At 42.2% G+C, this 12,284-nt stretch overlaps 1 protein-coding gene across 5 annotated transcripts in view; it reads left to right on the top strand.

The window, feature by feature from the left end:
• The window catches only part of LOC119970423 (synuclein, alpha interacting protein), a 210,131-nt gene that overhangs the window by 59,034 nt on the left and 138,813 nt on the right, over positions 1-12,284 (top strand). For all 5 annotated transcript variants that reach the window (XM_038805022.1, XM_038805017.1, XM_038805020.1 and 2 more), the window contains exon 3: positions 11,896-11,981. The gene's annotated coding sequence lies outside the window, so the exon portion shown is untranslated. The remainder of the gene's footprint in view (positions 1-11,895; positions 11,982-12,284) is intronic.

Here is a 12,284-nt window from a genome sequence, read left to right as displayed (position 1 = left end):
GCAAAAGACAAGGCTGAGGTATTCGCAACAATCTTCACCCAGAAGTCCTTCAGAGGTCCCCAGCATCAGTTTGGGTTCCGCCACGGTCACTCAGCTCCTGATCTCATTACAGCCTTGGTTAAAACATGGACAAAAGATCTGAATGTTAGAGGTGAGGTGAGAGTGACCTTGACATCAAGGCAACATTTGACCGAGTATGGCATCAAGGAGCCCTAGCTAAACTGGAGTCAATGGGAATCGGGGGGAAACTCTCCACTGGTTGGAGTCATACCTGGCACAAAGGAAGATGGTTGTGATGGTTGGAGGTCAATCATCTTTACTCCAGGACATTACGGTAGGAGTTCCTCAAGTTAGTGTCCTAGGCCAAACCATTGCAGCTGCCTTATCAATAACCTCCCTTCCATCATAAGGTCAGAAGTGGGAAGGTTTACGGATGACTGCACAATATTCAACACCATTCGTGATTTCTCAGATCATGAAGTAGTCCATGTCCAAATGCAGCAAGACCTGGACAATATCCACAATTGACATGTGGCAAGTTACATTCGTGCCACACAAGTGATGGGCAGTGACCATTTCCTACAAGAGAGGATCTAACCACCACCCTTTGACATTCAATGGCTTTACATTCGCTGAATCCCCCAAAATCAACATCCTGGGGGTTACCATTGCTCAGAAACTCAACTGGACTAGCCACATTAATACTGTGGCTACCATGGCAGGTCAAAGACTAGGAATCCTACAGCAGGTAACTCACCTCCTGACCCCCCCCCCCCCCCCCCCCCCGAGCCTGTCCACCATCTACAAGGCACGAGTCAGAAGTGTAATGGAATACTCTCCACTTGCCTGGATGAGTGCAGCTCCAACACCATTCAAGGACAAAGTAACCCGTTCGATTGCTCCCCTTTCCATCAACATTCAAACCCTCTACCACCGACACTCACAGCTGCCACTGTACATCATCTACAGGATGTATTGCAGTAACTCACCAATGTTCCTTAGGCAACACCTTATTTGCTGATTCTGAAGGGGCTTGAAAGGGTAGACAGAGATTGTTGCCTCTGCCAGGAGAATATAGAACACTGGGATAAGTGGTCACGGTAAGGGGAAATTACTGCACTCAAAACTGTTGTGAAATTGCAGTCCTTGAGGTGTAGGAAAATCCACAATGCTGTTAGGGAGAGAGTTCCAGGATGTTGAGCCAGCAGCAGTGAAGGAGTGGCGATATATTTCCAAATTAGGGTGGTGAGTGACTTGGAGGGGAACCTCCAGAGGGCGGGGTTCCTGGGTATCTGCTGCTCTTGACCTAGATGGTAATGGTCGTGGGGTTGGAAGGTGTTGCCTAAGGAACATTGGTGAGTTACTGCAATGCATCCTGTAGATGATGTACAGTGGCAGCTGTGAGTGTCGGTAGTGGAGGGTTTGAATGTTGCTGATATAAGGACTAATCTTTCACTGGTCACATTGATATTAGTTATGTGTGAGTGTGTACACTTCAGTAAGCTATTGCTGTGGATGGGGCACTGCAGCCAAGTGTGAATCTGTTCTCTACTAATTTCCGCATGCATGAACTTTCAGTAGTGACTATTGAATCGTAACCCTGCCAATTCCTGCAAATGTCAACAAACGTGGCAGAAACCAGAGAATCATCATCATAGAATCATGGAGTCTCTATGGTGCAGAAGGATGCTATTCGACCCATCGAATCTGCACCTACACTCTGAAAGAGTACTCCATCCAAGCTCAATCTCTGCCTTCACCCAATAAATCCCTAACCTCACCTACACATCTTTTTTGGACACCAAGGTTCAATTGTAGCATCGCCAATCCACCTAAACCGCACATTTTTGGACTGTGGAGCAAACCAGAGCACCCGGAGGAAACCCATGCAGACACGGGGAGAAGTTACAAACTCCACACATAGTGACCCAAGGCTGGAATTGAACCTATATTTCTGGTGCTGTGAGGCAGCAGTGCTAAGCACTATGCCACCGTTCAGAGATTAAACTTGAGACTGACATGGTTTGTATGATTTCACCAAGTTTCCTTCCACCATCTTGATTTGGATATACTGCCAATCGTTCAAGATAACTAGTCAAAATCCTGAAATTTCATACCTAAGTATCATTGAGGCAGTATTACTACAAAGATAGCAGTAGCTCAAGGAGACATTCACCAGAATAGCTCATAGGGAAATGGATTAAAAATATACCGTTGACATTATTCTTTATATGCCATCATCAATTTTCTTTAAAATAGCTGTTCACTAGATTGACATTCCAAATTAATGTGAGTTACAGATGCTTTACTTCTTAAGTTGTATCTTAGCTTGGTTAGATATTACTTATCTTAGATTTCCTGGATGTATCCTTGTTAGCACTCCTAAAATTGTAAATTCATTTCCCACATTAACTTAACTTTTAGAAGAACGAAAGTAGCACTATGCTCCTTGAACATTAGAATAGGCTATTTCAAAGCAAGCTAATATAAACATGCTATTTCAGGTTGCTTGTCTTGTTGGTTGAATTAAACCCCATTTTTGACATTGAAAACTCCACTAAAACAACCTTCTGCCAAAATAATTATCTTGCAGAGCACAGTATAAATTTACTGTGAACCGAGTTCTCTGCAGATGCCATAAATATTAATGAAACATAAGCTGGATTTGCAGTCAACAATGAAGCAAGAGTACTTGCTGTAATGATATGTATAATCTAAAGAGAGTAAAGGGTTAACAAGATGATGTTCATGTATATCACCACTAGATGGCATCACTGATAAAAGGTCTTATAGTCTTATAAAAGGCTGCGTCTCTGAGCATTCTGCGAGAAATTGATGAAGAAGAACAGTGTGAGAAAGAAGGATAGTGTGAGGTTGAGTTAGAGTGTAGGTTATATTAAAGGGAGATAATTAATTACTATAACATAGATTCAATACTATTATTTTGTCAGCTGCTACACTGTACAGTGTGCGAACCATTTCAAGTGGTGGAAATTCATAACATGCAACCAGTAGTGTAAAATAAATTAGCTTTGATTGAAATATATAGCTTTATGTTCTTTGTAAACACTACAACTTTGGCTATCTGGAGAACAATACAAGTAACATACCATTCGCCTCTGATTTGGAAGAAATCTGCTCAAAAAGATCTAGTTATCTCTGTCATGGGAATGTCCCCTTTCACCACAGCAGTTTTAAGTCTGGTCCTGAAGCAAGGAGGTGTCTTGGTGTGCAGTAGTGTTATGTCAGCAAGCAGGTACCGGTACCAGTTCCAAAGAAGAATCATAATAGACTTGAAACATAAACTCTGTTTCTCTCTTGTTTTGGGCCAGGGTTTAGAGAATCCCAAAGTGTATCATGGAGTTCACCTGACCCACAACTTTTAATAGATTGTGGTATGGGGAGCACATGGTACAGCAGAAATGGAAAAGTATTTTTTAAAGCAAAACAATGTTTATTCTATGAACTCCAGTTAACCTTTTTAAAACATACAGTGAATATCTTAGCAACCACTAATTCAAATACAACCCCCAAAGAATACAACACTACGTAATCCTTAAGCTGTCCTTTTAACATCCATAAGACTTAAAAAAGAACTTTTAACAGAAGCATATCAGGTCAAAGACACTACTGAGAGCAGTTATTAGTTTTACATCACCAAAGGATCGATTTACAGTTTTTAGATTACAGAGAGAGACTCATACACCTTCTGGCTGTGACTGCAGCTATCCAGCTCTGAAACCAAAACTAAAACATACCCTGCAGGAAACAGTCTAAAACAAAAGTAAAAAGCTGACAGCCCAGCTCTACCCACTCTCTGACATCACTGCAGTAATTAACACCCATTTCTTAAAGGTATGCCCACTATAGATATTTATATACACACCCATTTATAAACATTTCTTAAAGGTACATTTCTTAAACACCCATTTCTTAAAGGTGCTCTCACATGATACTCTCCACAGATGCTGCCAGACAAGCTGAGTTATTCCAGCACTTTCTGTTTTTATTCAGGCAATAATAATAATAAATACACTTTTGTATTCGTTACCCAATCAGACTAAAGTATTCCAATGCCGCGGTGAGCTGCTTTTCCAGCACAGCATGGTCATTGGTTCGTGTCCTATATATTTTATAAATTTAATCCCATGAATGTAGTTTGAACATAAAAAGTTATCACAATTATGATCAGGATGCTATTAGGTGTCAGCTTTGGCTCAGTTTCTAGCACTCTCATCTGTGAATCGATGTTGTGCGTTCAAGTTCCACTCCAGGCCTTAAGCACAGAAATCAAGGCCAAAACTCCAGTACTGAAAGGTGCTGTCTTTTAGTTAGATGATAAACCGAGGACCCGTCTGAACCCTCAGGTAGGCATAAAGGATCCCATGGCACTAGTTCAAAGAAGAACAAGTGAGTTATTTGGGTGTTTATCCCCCAGTCAACATCATTAAACAGGTTGTAGTCATTATCAAATTGATGTTTATGGGAGCTTTGTGTGCATCAATTGTTTGCTGCGTTTCCCATATTATAACAATGCCGACACTTCAAATAAAAGTGCTTAATTGGTTGTAAAGCACTTTGGCACTTTATAATTGCAAATTGTAAACTGTAATCGGTAAAAGTGTTGTGTTGCAAAAATCTACTAAATTCACTAAAATTTTGTTCTGTTATAATATTAATCTTTATTACTGTCACAAGTAGGCTTACATTAACACTGCAATGTAGTTACTGTGAAAATACCCTGTTTGGGTACGCTGACGGAAAATTCAGAATGTCCACTTCATCTCACAAGCGCGTCTTTCAGGACTTGAGAGAGGAAACCGGAGCACTGAAGGAAGCCCATGCAGACACGGTGAGAACGTGCAGACTCCGCACAGACAGTGACTCAGGCCGGGAATCGAACCAGGGTCCCTGGCGCTGTGTAGCAACAGTGCTAACCACTGGGCTACCGTGTTAAAAGCCACATGTGAAATTCAGATGGATCATTTTTAAGTATTTAAATATACAGAACATTTTCTTTTAAAAAAATTCTTGTGAGTCACCAATTCCATTGCCAACAGCTATTAAAATGCTTCCTGTGGAAATTCCAATGTTACAATGTCAATACCTAATTGTTATACTTGTCTGTTACATTTCCTTGTAATGGTAACTGATGATGAACTGAACACTGACCTGTCACGGTTTCTTGTCAGAGATTTGTTTCAAAAGCTGCATCCCTTTAGTGATTTCTCCTATGTTCATCACGCCTTTTCAAGATGCATAGCTGGTATCCCTAGCTGTGTGCTAAACTTTTCATGGCTGGCTGCAATGCTTTTTTAAAAATAAATGTTTTTTATTGGTTTTTTGAACAGAGTATATGACAGTATATCACAGGATGTGATAAATATATATATATATATATATATATAAGTAGACATCTGTTTGTGCTGGCGAGACAATTCCGGAGGGCAATTCTCGAATGGGTCTAGTGCCGGTGTTGCCCCTCACTTCTCCCGGACAGAGTTCACCGCCGTTGTCTTCTCGTGCACACTGCCGCTTCAGCCGACCCTCCCGTCTTCCGCCTGAATTCTCCTTTTTCTCTGTTCCTGTGGATGTCAAGTTGGTTAGCATTTCCCTGCCTCCCCCCCCACCCCACCTACCTCCTTGGCTCCCTCTATTGTTCCCTGTCTCTTCCCCCCCCCCCCCCCCCCCCCGGTGGTTCACCTTTCCTTCCTCTTAGATTGAGTTATCCCTCTTCCCCCTCTCCCAGTCTATCTCACCCTCTAATGCTTTGGCTGTTTTCCCCTGGTTCTTGGCTATTCTTCTGTATGTTTATTGGCCACAAACAAGTCCCAGAACAACTGGGTGAATGGCTCCCACATTCTGTGAAAGCCGTCGTCTGACCCTCGGATGGCGAATTTAATTTTCTCCATTTGGAGAGATTCCAAGAGGTCGGAAAAACGGTCTGCAGCTTGAGGTGATGCTGCTGACTGCCAGCCGAACAGGATTCTACGGCGGGCGATCAGGGAAGCAAAGGTAAGGGCATCTGCCCTTACAGAAGACCGGTACAGAAGAGGGCAGAAGACCGCTACTTTCGGGCAGGGCTCCATCCTCACCCCCACCACTTTGGACATTGCCTCAAAGAAGGCAGTCCAGTACTCCACAAGTCTGGGGCAAGACCAGAACATGTGGGCGTGGTTGGCTGGGCCGCCTCCTTGGCACCGTTCACATCTATCCTCCACCTCTGGGAAGAACCCACTCATACTAGTTCTTGTTAAGTGGGCTCTATGTACCATTTTTAGTTGCATCAGGCTGAGCCTTGCGGAGGTGGAGGTGGAGTTGACCCTATGCAGTGCTTCGCTCCAGAGTCCCCACCCTATCTCGATCCCCAGGTCATCCTCCCATTTCATTCTTGTTGCATTCAGTACGGTGTTGGCCCCTTCTACCAGTCGGCCGTACATGTCGTTACAGTTTCCTCTCTCTAATATGCTTGCGTCCGGTAACTCTTCTAGTAATGTCTGTCATGGTGCAATGCTTTTTTAAAGAAAAATAATTTCATGGGATGTGGGTGCCTCTGGCAAGCCTAGCATTTGTTGCTCATGGCAGATTTCCTTCCATAAAGGACATAGGACCTGACGAGTTCTTATGACAATCAATGATTTCACAATCAGCGTTACTGAGACTTGCTTTTAATTCCAGATTTATTAATTAAATTTAAATTCCATCAATTGCCATGGTGGGATTTAAAGCTGTGTCCCCAGAGCATAAGCCGGGGTCTCTACTAGTCGAGTAACGTTACCACTGCTTAAAAATAAGAGATCTCCTTTTTAAGTCGAGGTGATGAGGAAGTCTGTAAAATTCTATTCCACAGAAAGCACTTGAGGCCTTCCCCCGTAGTCACCTACAAAAGCATCCTGCTGCAGCTTTAGGGCTGGCAGGAATCCTATTTGCCCTTGAACTTCAGGAACTTGCCTGAAGTGCTTAATTGAGAGAACTTTGGAGAAAATCCCAAAAGAGTGACTGTTCCCCCACAAAGTGCAGGCTTCTGACCCCTATTTGAGTCTGATGACAGCGTTGTGCCTGATGTGAGTGGAAAATCCTGCTCCTGGTCTTCACATGACATATATTTTAAGTGCAGCTGATCTAAATACTCTAAAAGAAAAGATTTTGTCCTTGCACTTTGAATAACAGGATTTCCCCCTTAGAGGATAAATATTCTTTGAGTAAAAGCATGCTCCTGGTTAAGTCTAGAGTTAACTTTTGAACTACAGGGTACAGATTCCTGTTCAAGCCATCTTATCCTTCCACCAGTTATAATGACAGAGCTTCCTCATCCAAAATGAGTTCAGCACTGTAAAATACAATCCACTTCCTATTTATAAAATTTGTTTATGGGATGTGGAGTCGCTGGTTAGGCCAACATTTGTTGCCAATCCCTAGATGCCCTTCAGAAAGTGGCGATGATTTGCCTCCTTGAACTGCTGCAGTCCCTGAGGTGTAGGTACACCCATAATGCTGTGAGGGAGGGAGTTCCAGGACTTTGCCCCAGTGACAGTGAAGGAACGGTGATATATTTCTAAGTCGGAGTGGTGAGTGATTTGGAGGGAAGCCTCCAGGTGGTGGGGTTCCCAGGTATCTGCTGCTCTTGTCCTTCTAGATGGTAGTGGTCGTGGGTTTGGAAGGTACTGCCTAAGGAACCTTGGCGAGCTCCTGCAGTGCATCTTGTAGATGGTACACACTGCTGCCACTGTTCCTTGGCGGTGAAGGGATTGAATGTTTGTGGAAGGATCAGCAGTCAAGTGGGCTGCTTTGTCCTGGATGGTGTTGAGATTCCTGAGTGTTGTTGGAGCTTCACTCATCCAGGTAAGTTTTCATTATACTCTTGACTTGTGCCTTGGAGGTCAGGCGGTGAGTTACTCACCATAGGATTCTTAGCCTTTGACCTGCTCTTGTAGCAACAATATTAATATGTCTAGTCCAGTTTGTTATATTACCTTATTGTAGCATAAGTATTGCTCTTATCTTGCCGAGTTGCATTGAATTCTGATGCGAAATAGTCAAAGTCTTCTGAATTATTTATTGAGTAATATATAGTAATCTTGTGAGTTCTTTCACATTAATACTAGACTAGTAAAATAAATAAGTACGTTAAGATTAAAGTAACAATTATTTTGTTTTAATAAATTTAGAGTGCCCAATTCATTTTTTCCAATTAAGGAGCAATTTAGCGTGGCCAATCCACCTAGCCTGCAGATCTTTGGGTTGTGGGGGCGAAACCCACTCAGACACGGGGAGAACATGCAAACTCCACATGGACAGTGACCCAGAACCGGTATCGAACCTGGGACCATGGTGCCGTGAGGCAACAGGGCTAACCCACTGTGCCGCCCTTTAAACTAACAATTATGATAATAATAACACTCTGATCTGATCATGTTTTCACTCAAGCTGTTCACCACACACACTAACTAAAGAAAAGAGCGGGAAACTCCTTATATAGCTCCTGTTAGTGTTGCCATCTTGTGATCATCTGTCTGTACTTACTTTACATTAACTGAACATGTATTAACACATGCAGAGATCACTACATTACCCTATTTACATTATAAAGAAAATTGTTCATGAGATATGAATACTTTTTACTAAATGAATACTTTTCGTCAGTATTCACTCAAGAAAAAGATAATATTGTGGAGGAGAATGCTGAGACCCAGGCTATTAGAATAGATGGCATTGAGGTGCGTAGGGAAGAAGTGTTGGCAATTCTGGACAAGGTGAAAATAGATAAGTCCCCGGGGCCGGATGGGATTTATCCTAGGATTCTCTGGGAAGCCAGGGAAGAGATTGCTGAGCCTTTGGCTTTGATTTTTAGGTCATCATTGGCTACAGGAATAGTGCCAGAGGACTGGAGGATAGCAAATGTGGTCCCTTTGTTCAAGAAGGGGAGTAGAGATAACCCCGGTAACTATAGGCCGGTGAGCCTAACGTCTGTGGTGGGTAAAGTCTTGGAGAGGATTATAAAAGATACGATTTATAATCATCTAGATAGGAATAATATGATTAGGGATAGTCAGCATGGTTTTGTGAAGGGTAGGTCATGCCTCACAAACCTTATCGAGTTCTTTGAGAAGGTGACTGAACAGGTAGACGAGGGTAGAGCAGTTGATGTGGTGTATATGGATTTCAGTAAAGCGTTTGATAAGGTTCCCCACGGTCGGCTATTGCAGAAAATACGGAGGCTGGGGATTGAGGGTGATTTAGAGATGTGGATCAGAAATTGGCTAGTTGAAAGAAGACAGAGAGTGGTAGTTGATGGGAAATGTTCAGAATGGAGTTCAGTTACGAGTGGCGTACCACAAGGATCTGTTCTGGGGCCGTTGCTGTTTGTCATTTTTATAAATGACCTAGAGGAGGGCGCAGAAGGATGGGTGAGTAAATTTGCAGACGACACTAAAGTCGGTGGAGTTGTAGACAGTGCGGAAGGATGTTGCAGGTTACAGAGGGACATAGATAAGCTGCAGAGCTGGGCTGAGAGGTGGCAAATGGAGTTTAATGTGGAGAAGTGTGAGGTGATTCACTTTGGAAAGAATAACAGGAATGCGGAATATTTGGCTAATGGTAAAATTCTTGGTAGTGTGGATGAGCAGAGGGATCTCGGTGTCCATGTACATAGATCCCTGAAAGTTGCCACCCAGGTTGATAGGGTTGTGAAGAAGGCCTATGGTGTGTTGGCCTTTATTGGTAGAGGGATTGAGTTCCGGAGCCATGAGGTCATGATGCAGCTGTACCAAACTCTGGTACGGCCGCATTTGGAGTATTGCGTACAGTTCTGGTCGCCTCATTATAGGAAGGACGTGGAAGCTTTGGAACGGGTGCAGAGGAGATTTACCAGGATGTTGCCTGGTATGGAGGGAAAATCTTATGAAGAAAGGCTGATGGACTTGAGGTTGTTTTCGTTAGAGAGAAGAAGGTTAAGAGGTGACTTAATAGAGGCATACAAAATGATCAGAGGGTTAGATAGGGTGGACAGCGAGAGCCTTCTCCCGCGGATGGAGGTGGCTAGCACGAGGGGACATAGACTTAAATTGAGGGGTAATAGATATAGGACAGAGGTCAGAGGTGGGTTTTTTACGCAAAGAGTGGTGAGGCCGTGGAATGCCCTACCTGCAACAGTAGTGAACTCGCCAACATTGAGGGCATTTAAAAATTTATTGGATAAGCATATGGATGATAAGGGCATAGTGTAGGTTAGATGGCCTTTAGTTTTTTTTTTCCATGTCGGTGCAACATCGAGGGCCGAAGGGCCTGTACTGCGCTGTATCGTTCTATATGCAGCATTCTGTTATGCGTTGTACAGTAAATAAGAAATAATCACTCAAAAGTTCATAAATTCATACAAATTGGTTTTCTTCTACGTCTTGTAGATTTTCTCAGTTTGATTGGAGAGGTAAAAACTTTGATGTCCTGTTGTTCTGGTTCAACAGTTCGTTGTATTTGTACATTCAGATCTGGAAAGATTGGTTGAGGAACTTAAACTTTTAAAAGATCATGCCTGTTTCTTCTGATCAATCCACCTTGCTGATGTTCTGATCAGATAGGATCTTATTGAGATTTGTCTAATAACTATAGTCATGTCAGCCCATCCTCCATCAGGACATCTGATTCTGATAACATCTTCTGCTACTAGAGGTTTTAACGGTTTTGCATGTCTGCCATAGTAAAATAGTTGTTTCTCACACTGCTGATTTATTTTCTTCCAAAAACCTGGTTGACCTCGATCATTAACATGAATTGTAGGCAATGTTGTTCTAATTTCACGATTGTATAACATCGGTGCTCGAGATAATCCTGAGTTCAACGGATAATAAAGCCAAGTAGAAATCCGGTTGAGAATCTCTTGTTTTACTCAACAATTGTTTCACAATATGTACACCTTTTTCCACTTTTCTATTTGATTGTGGAAAATGAGGATTCAAAGTATCATGGTTGAAACTGTATGTCTTCGAAAATTCCGTCCACTCCCAACTCTCAAAACACGGAACATTACCTGACATAACAGTTTGCGGAATGCAGTGTCTCACAAAAAATGTCTTTACATGCTTTGATCACAGGTAGTCTCATTACTTCCGGAAAATTGGAATAATAATCAATTGCAAGAATGTAGTCTTTTCCAAATGAATAAGTCTACACATACTTTCACCCATGATGACGTAGTAATGTCATGTTGTTGTAACGTTTCTTTGCATTGAGGTGGTTGATGTTTCTGACATGTTGAACATAACTTAATCATTTCTGTAATGTTCTTGTTTATACCCGGCCATACACAGCTTTGTTTGCACTTCTCGATGCCGAGATGCCCTTCATGAAGTTTGCTTAGCATTTCTGACCTGAAACTTTCTGTAATGACAATTCTATCAATTCTCAATAGTATGCCATCTAATATTGTTAGTTCAGCTTGTATACATTTATATTGAGGACCGTGTCCTTTTGGCCACCCATGCTGCAGATGATTGATCACTACGCAAGGTTACATCCTGTGTTTCTTCACGTATCTGCTTCAGCTTTTGATCTGATGCAGGAAGTGTCTCTCTGTATAACTGGAAGTGAGCTTCGATATCATTGATTGATTCCAACGGTAGAATTTCTGTGTTGGCAAATCTCAAAAGTGTATCTGCAATTACTAAATCTTTACCAGGAGTAGAGATTAGAGTGAAATCATATCTCCTTAACTTCATCATCATTTCTGTAATCTTGGGGTCATATCATGGAGATTTTTATCAGTTATATTTATGAGAGGTCAATGGTCAGTTTCAACTGTGAATTTAAGTAGACCATATACACAATCATGAAACTTAGATATGTCAGTTACAAGTCCTAAGCATTCTTTTTCTATTTGTGCATATCTGCTTTGCGCAGGTGAAGGAGACACAGCCTGAGTGAGTGAAACACAGCCAGAGTGGGAATTGGAACTTGGTAATTTGGGCAGTGTGGTAATTAAGGAGGTAAGTGGTGAATTCAAATCTTCAAAACTGTTTTTCAGTTTTTCAGTTAAAAGGTCAATGTCTAGCTCAGTGTCTGATTGGCTGAAGCTGCCCCCACCCTAATTGCTGAGTCACCTGAGACCTGTTTAGTGGCACAAGGGTGTACTTCTGTTTGAAGCTTAAGTAGTGTGACTCATCTTGTTTAGTTGGGTTCTGCATAAAAGACAGACAGAAAGTGCCCTCAGTAAGCTTTGCACAGGTGAAGGAGACACAGCCTGAGTGAGTGAGGCACAGCCAGAGTGGAAATTGGAATTTGGTAATTTG

This window comes from Scyliorhinus canicula, chromosome 8 (assembly GCF_902713615.1).
Source record: "Scyliorhinus canicula chromosome 8, sScyCan1.1, whole genome shotgun sequence".
Taxonomy (NCBI): Eukaryota; Metazoa; Chordata; class Chondrichthyes; order Carcharhiniformes; family Scyliorhinidae; genus Scyliorhinus; species Scyliorhinus canicula.
The sequence above is the reverse complement of the archived record's forward strand: the minus strand, read 5'-3'. Positions and strand labels throughout refer to the sequence as shown.